The 7924-nt window shown below is 48.9% G+C and overlaps 1 protein-coding gene across 1 annotated transcript in view; it reads left to right on the forward strand.

The window, feature by feature from the left end:
- The first annotated feature begins 315 nt into the window (after nucleotides 1-315).
- S1pr3 (sphingosine-1-phosphate receptor 3) overlaps nucleotides 316-7924 on the forward strand; it is a 12746-nt gene continuing 5137 nt past the window's right edge. Inside the window, exon 1 of the mRNA XM_028772068.1 lies at nucleotides 316-482. The gene's annotated coding sequence lies outside the window, so the exon portion shown is untranslated. The remainder of the gene's footprint in view (nucleotides 483-7924) is intronic.

Genomic DNA, 7924 nt, shown 5'->3' on the forward strand with positions numbered 1-7924 from the left:
AGTGTCCAGGTTTGGGAGTGGGAGGAGGTGATCAGTGGAGGAATAGGGGCAGAGGGAATACAGAGAGTTGAAGAGCCCCAGCCAGAGTCGGTGGGTCCAGACAACGCAGATGCAGCGGACTAGTAGAGAGACTGGGCGGGGACTTAGCCCCAGGCAGGGACGTGGCTGGGAACCAGGATGTATCTGGGGACCAGCTGGCTGAAGCTCTGAAGCTTGGGTTAGGGGCGGCAGGAGGCGGGGTGACTCTGGGCCCCGCCCCGGAGGGCAGTGGCAAAAGTTTGCCTTCGGATCCTCTGGGGCAGAGTCTGGGCGAACAAGTTCAGAGGCAGGCGACAAGGTCCGGGTGCTGAGCGGAGGTGGCTGGACAAGCCTAGCCGGAGAAACCTGAGGCCAGGAGCGACCTCCGGAGGAGCCCCTAGACTGGAGTCTTAGCTGAGACGCGGCAGCAATGCAACCAGCCCAAATGATCCTAGGAGAACGAGGTGAGCGGAGGGACCGGATCCGCGGGTTGTGCAAACCAGAGTCTCGGGATGAGCGGCTGGGGGTCCACCTGAACCACTTTTTGGATAAAATTTCAACCAAGTCGGGGCTCCACAGTGACTTGGGCTTGCGAGTGCCTCGCTTCGGCCACCCCCTCCTGTTCACCAGGCCATTCATAACCCAAGAACAGGATATAGCCGCCTGTTGGAGCTCATGGAGAAGTATAGGGTTCTTTTAACTAACAACCAGGGCTTTTAAAATATGTTTGTAAACCCTGACCGGAACGAGCAGGCTCTCCAAGGGAAAGGTCTTTGCTTTACTTGGCTAATTAAGAAGTTAAAACACTCTCCTGAGAAGAAAACCTGGGCACTGGAAATGGCTGTGGTTTTTCCCTCTAGGAGAAAGCAAATCATTCTTTTAAGTTTTATTAGCTACAAAATTCCTGTTTTCTTAGCACGTCTCAAACTAGGCAATTAGGAGTGTCAGGCCTGGAGCTAGAAGGCAAGGTGCCTGCAAAGAGGTAATGAGGTTGCCAGGGAAAATTGGTATGTCATATGTTCTTAACTGAGATAGAAGAAGAAAAGGAAGGGTGGCCATTAACCATGAGCCTGTCCATGGTCTCAGCGTCCTTCTTTGTCTCTCCTGCCTGGAACAATCCTGATGGCACATTCCTTAGATTTAATGTAAGAGGGGCTTTTTGTCAGCTGTTTAAAGGGAATACTTTGCTTTGAACACCACAGTAAGGTTTATGTAACATCCTGAGCAGAGGGGAGGACTCTTCCCTGTGGCACCCACCTCCTTCAAAACCTCTAGAGTCCCTCATTCTAAAATCTGTAGTCACAAGTCTCTGGTATTGCATATCACCACCCACAAAAATGTATCTATTCAAAGGTCCATCCCTCATAGATGAAAACCAGGCAGACAGGATCAAGAGAACGTAATTCCTAGAAAGTGGAGCGAAGGGTTACATACTTCAGGTACATGCCTGGCAAGTTGTGGCCGTGGTCCGGGCTATTTGGTTGAGGTGGTGGTGGTGGTGTCTGTGTGTGTGCGTGTGCTCTCTTTGGGTAGCTGTGGAGGAATCTAGGTCTGTAAGCTTCTTAAGGGGTGCAGAGCTCAGTGCTGAGGTGAATATTGTATTGCCATCGGCCCCCATATTGGATCTGCCCATCTGCAGACTGGCAGATGCTCACATCTGGCTAGTGTCAGTGTGCCCTCATACATCAGAGGGTCCACCTGCAGAGCCTGCCCTTAGGAAACCCCCGCCACCATTTGGGGAGAAAGACATCATAATAACTTAGCGTCTCCTCGATGCCATTTGCTCTTTATACACACACACACACACACACACACACCAAACTGAGACCCTCCTGGTTCTCTACCATATTTGGATGTAGGGCCTCTCATTTTCTGTGAAGCTTTATATACTGGCCTGATGACCTGCTTCCCACAAACCAGGGACTGGTCCTTTTTCTGGAAAGCATGATACTTTGTTACACAGATTTCTTCCTCAATGCCTACAGTTTATGGGTATATATGTTTTTGTTACAAGAATAATAAACATTTTGAGTGCATCATAATCTTGAAAATATTGGGGTTCCCTTGCAGTCTCTGAACCCCTCCTTTTCCATCAAAGTCTGAAGGCCATTCTTGAGCAAGCTGCTTGTGTTAGCTGGGATCTGGGGTTGGGGTTCATTGAGACTTATCACTGTGTCTATGTTTTGGATCAACGTTATAGCATTCTACAAGGTGTCCTTCCCGCAAGCTCGTGGAAGAGATGCTCAGCAGGCTGACTGTGACCCTTGGATTTTAATATCTTTCTAGTCCCGTCTTTAGAGTTATCTAAACATTTCACCCAAGCTCCCAGACTGGTATTGGAATGCCAGTAGCTACAAGCAATTGGGCTATAAAGACACCAAGAGGCTCTTAGCACCTCCTAGTTAAGGGACCTATGACAAGTGACCAACTCATAAAAACCTTATCCCTGAAGGGGCGGGCTGGACAGATGCCTCCTATCCAGCCTCAGCAGGCTCTGCCATTAAGAACCTCAGTTTCCCCCTGTGTCCGTTCAGAAGTCATATGCTATCGTGAGGACTAGATAGGACATGAAGTGACCAGGGATGGACTTCCTGGGCAAGATATCTCATGTTAGCCCATATTGTTAACTTCCTGAGGGAAGAGATTTCCACAGATCTACATTCGTTTTCTGGAAAGCTTGGCAGTAAGTTGATGCCCTGTCCTTGCTGGGAAACAGCACTGTAAGGAGAATTTGAAAAGCATGATTTTCAGGCAAAGGGAAAAACAAATATAAAACAAAGTTAGATCTTGCATCCATGATCCGATGCTTTTCTACAGACCAGTTTGACGTTCAAGATGTTCACAGAGCACCCAATGTTCTTAAGACATGACCTCCATATCTGGAGTTTCTTGGACCACGTCCGGATTTGTGTATCATCTTGTTTGCTAATGAGAAGGACACGTGGAAAGCCCCACCAGGCAGAGGCACTTGTATCTATGCCTGAAGGAAGAAAAGGAGGAGAAACAGGGAGCCTTCCCCAGCTTTCATCTGTAACCTTTGTCTCACAGGGTGCTTACTGATGGCCCTAGCTCAGCACGCCCAGTGTGGGAGGACAGGAGAGTGAAGCCTTCCTTCTGTGAGGTCCAGTCAGAAAACCAGAGTGAGAGGATTCATGAGCAAAGGAAGTCTCCAGGAGTGGAAGCCGTGAGCTGGCCCTCTGGTTATGTCATTTCTTGGTTCTTTTAAATGAAAAGCAAAACAAGACCGAAAAACTCTGGCTTTCCAAGAAATGTTGCTCACTGTCAAATACTGGATGCTTTAATTTGGTTCGGAGGATAAGGTCATTGACATCTCTGGAAGGAGCCCTTCCTCTGACGAAGGGAGATGTCTTTTTCTCTGAGATTTTTGAGAAAGGGGAAAGGAGGAGTGTAAGAAGAATAAAAAAGAGGAGAGGAGCAGAGGGGCCAAGGGAGGGACATGGAGGGGGCACACTAGACAGCAGAGATATTTCTCCCTCCTTTTTCTTCTTTTTATAGTTTGTTTACTTTTAAACCGACATATGGAGAAAGTGAGTTGCTAGTGTAGAAGGCACATCTGGAATCTATTGGACCCCTCTCCCGGGCTCGCTTCCCCCAAGGGAAGCCGCTTTTGGATCGGGGGAGGGCAGGCATGCCTAATATTGGCAGGGTCTCCTGTAGGGTCACCCACCACTGAGCCATTTGGTCAAGGCATCTCCTTCCTTCTTAGCAAAAAGAAAATATGTTTGGTGTCAGAGTGCTTCAAGGAAAGCCGTGCAATCCCAGTGTCGTGAGACCAAAGTGGGAAGGCTCAGGTGACAGGGGTGGGGGTGAGGAAAGCTCAGATGTGGATGGTGGCTTCCATTAACTGCAGAGTGACTGAGGACTCCAGTTCAATCCCCGTCAGATCAGAGGGGGCCAGGAATGGGGAGGAGGAGTCTGCTGGGAATGGTTGCTAATTAAACCTCGGAAGTACTGATGAACACAGGCAAGGGGCTGCCTTTGAACCTGTGCCGAGGAGACCGGTGCTGCTGAGGTCCAAATCCAAGACGTGGTCCCTCTACTCTACAGCTCAGAGGGACCTGTCTGTCTCCAGAATTTGCCTCAGATTTTGGAAGACACACAAACTAGTCTCTGTGTGATCACCATCTCAACATTAGACTTCTTAAAAAAAAAATCCCATGTGTGTGTGTGTGTGTGTGTGTGTGTGTGTGTGTGTGTTTGTTGGAGGGTATATGTGTGTGTGTGGTGTATGTGTGTGTTGGAGGGTATGTGTGTGTGTGTGATGTATGTATGTGTGTGGTATATGTGTTGGAGGGTATGTGTGTGTGTGCTGGGGTGTGTGTGTGTGTGTGTGGTGTATGTGTGTGTGTGTGCTGTATGTGTGTGTGTGGTATATGTATGGTGTGTGTGTATGTGTGTGTGTGGTGTATGTGTGTGTGTGGTGTATGTGTATGTTGGGGGTTATGTGTGTGTGTGGTGTGTGTGTGTGGTGTATGTGTATGTTGGGGGTTATGTGTGTGTGGTGTGTGTATGTGTATGTCGGTGTGTGTGTGTGTGTGGTGTATATGTATGTTGGGGGTACATGTGTGTGTGTTAGGGGTACATGTGTGTTGGGAGGGGTATGTGTGTGTGTGTGTGTGTGTGTGGGAATGCAGATGCTTACACATGCCAGCATGTGTATGGCGGTTAGAGAACAACCTCAGGTACCAGTCCTTGCCTCCCGCTTTGTTTGAGACAGGGTGTCCTTTGTTATTTACTGTGCTGTACACCAGGCTAGCTGGCCTATCTGCTGGCAAATCTGGGCATCCTTCTGCCTCTGCCTCCCATGTTGGGTGGGAGTGCAGGGATTACAGAAGTGCACTAACACACCTGGCTTTACATGCCGCCTGGGGATTCAAACCCAGGCTCTCAGGCTCCAGAGAGGGAGCTTTACTCTCTGAGCCACCTCCCTGACCCAAGAGCTCCTTTCTGTTCCAAAGGAAATGCTAAGCAGTCCAACTTACAACATCAGTGCCAGACTTCACCCTTTCCCCAGTGCCCCATGCAAAACTGCCTACTGCGTCTCTCTTGCCTTCAGTGAGGACACCTTGACCCCCTTACAAATGCCTATTTTACAGGCCTAGCTAGACAGCTGCCATCAGACCAGCACTTCTGGGTCATAGTTACAGCCCACCCTTTACACTAATGTGCCCCTTAGAAAGTAAGGGTGGCCTGCAAGACGCAGGCACCTGTTCACCAAAAGAAACAACCCTTGTGTGAGAAACAACCCTTGGCCATGAGAGACATTGTCCTTGTCTATAAATCAGACCCATAGAGGGTTCTGTGCAGAAATCAATTAAGAACGGGTGGGGTTCGGCTGCATGCACAAATGTGGTTACACGCGAGATACAGGGTGTTCCGTGGGCTCATTTACATACTGCAAGAAACAGGATAAATTCACTTGGGGTGAGAAACCCACACAGTGGACACACTGGGTGACAATAGTGACCAGCAGAGACCCCTGGTGGCCTGTTGCTGATCTGAGTGCTAGTCCTGGCTTCCTGGTGCACCATTCACTTGGTGACAGTACTGAAACAGCACACCTAGCCCTAAGCAGAGCTCACTGACACCTGGGGCTGAGGCTTTCTTTTAGCAAAGTGGAGGCCTGCAGGTGGCACTCCGTCCAAACAGAGGGAAGGTCGCCTGTGACTTGCTTTTGACCACACAGTGATATCTAGATGTATTCAAAATCCATCTGGTGTTTAGCCCAGGGCTTAGCTCTCTGGACGCAAGCAGCTTTACAATCTTGCTAAACCAGAGAAAATATGTGTTTAGGTCTCTAAAAGCCAGATAGCTTCAAAATGCAAATACAGAGAACCAGAATGCTATCTAACAAAAGATGCTCCATAAAATTTCTGCTGCTTGAGAGATGAGTTTTAATTAAGGAGAACCATAGCTCTAGCAACGCCAGTAGGCTAGCGTGCAGGCCCTTGGCCTTCGCGAGTCCTGGCACGTCCGTCCACTATCATTTTCACTGTGGTTATTTAATTGCTGGTGTCTGCTTCGCTCTTCACCTGTTTTTCTTTCGCTCTGCTCACTCTTCCATGCAGGAAGAAAATAAAAAAGATCCGCTCCTGCAGAGAGCCCTGCCTTTCTTCACCTTCTATTCAGTGGTCCCCAACCTTCCTAATGCAGCAACCTTTTAATTTAACGCAGTTTGTCGTGTAATGATGACCCCCCCAACCATAAAGTTACTTTTCTTGCTACTTCATAACTGTCATTTTGCTGCTCTCAGGGATCATAATCTACATGTTTTTGGAGACAGAAGTCTGTCAAAGGGTCACAACCTGGAGGTTGAGATCAGACCAGCCTGGTTTAGAGGGACTCTCTTCCCTTCTGCTCACGCTGGAGACAAAAGATCAAACTTTCCAGGGAGGAGTGGGGTGTGTCGAGAGCTGTGGGAGGTTGGGAAAGTGAGACACTGGAAACAAGCTGAGTTGGTACATGCACAGCACCAGGGCTGGGGAGATGGCTCAGTCCAGACAGTGCTCGCCTCTCAAGCAGGAGGACCTGGGTTCAATTCCCAGAGCTCATGTGAAAAGGGGTGAGGTGAAGCATGTTTGCAATCCCAGCGCTGGGGAGGCAGAGGCGGGAGCATCCCTGGGGCCTGCTGGCTGGCCAGTCAAGTCTACTGGGCAAGTTCCAGGCCAGTGAGAGACCCTGCCTCAAAACAAACAACAAACACAACCACAACAAACCCAAGGTAGACAGTATCTGAGGAGTAACACCTGAGACCAACCATGGCTTCCACACAGACACATGTGCACACGTATGCACACATGTGCACACAAAGGCTAACCTAAGTTCACTCATCTTCCCTAGAACAAGAAACCTGGAGAGAAGCCTCAATTTTCACCAGTCTTGTGCACTGGGTTTTCAGACATTGTCTATCTGTTTTCAGGACAGAAACCCCTGATGGCAGAGCAGACAGCCCAGTGCTATTTGAAAACAAACCTAGCCATCCACATAGCAGGACAGAGCATAGACCCACTCTGTAGGAGAGGAAGGACTCTGGCCAGCTGCTGTGTCAGGGGACAGCGCCAAGGACGTGAGGATGGATACTGATCATCACGGTGGCTTTTTCCACCTTTGGTGGCTAATCTTGACTATCAACTTGAGGACATGTAGAATCAGCATGGAAATAAAACAAATCTGGGCATGTCTACTTTCTAGATCAGGTTAATTGAAATGTGTGGGCAGGACCATCCCATAGGGTGGGGTCCTGGACTGAATGAAAAACTGAGAAGGCCAGCTGACCGCTAGCATTCATCTTGCTCTGCTTCCCGACTGTGGGTGCAGTGTGACCAGCCGCCTCCAGCTCCCGCTGCCACACCTTCCCCACCATGGTAGACTGCACCCTTGAACTGGGAGCCAGATAAACCCCTCTTTTCCTGTGTTGCTTTTGTTGGGTATGTTGTTGAATCTCAGAAAACTGTGGCTGCTTACAATTCCTAGTCTTCTAATGAGAACATTTGCAATATTTTTCTTAAAGTGATGACAGCCTTGAGGAAAGGTCATGGGGGTGGGGGTGGCCGGACCCTAGATGGTGCCACAGGATGAACAGAAAGTGATTTAGGGTTTGACAAACAGATGAGATTTAAACTAAAATCAGGAGGCGAGGGCTGGGAGTGTATACAGCTCAGTTAGCAGAACGTTTGCTTAGCAGCGGAGAGGCTATGAGTTCAATCCCCCACCCTGCATAAAACAGCATGGTGGTTCAAGCTTGTAATCTCAGCACTTAGGAGGCAAAGGCAGGAGGGTCTGAAGTTCAAGATCATCATAGCAACTCCCAGGTCAGGCTAGGTTACATGATACCCGATGAAGAAGAAGAAGAAGAAGAAGAAGAAGAAGAAGAAGAAGAAGAAGA

This window comes from Grammomys surdaster, unplaced genomic scaffold (genome assembly GCF_004785775.1).
Source record: "Grammomys surdaster isolate TR1022 unplaced genomic scaffold, NIH_TR_1.0 211, whole genome shotgun sequence".
NCBI lineage: Eukaryota > Metazoa > Chordata > Mammalia > Rodentia > Muridae > Grammomys > Grammomys surdaster.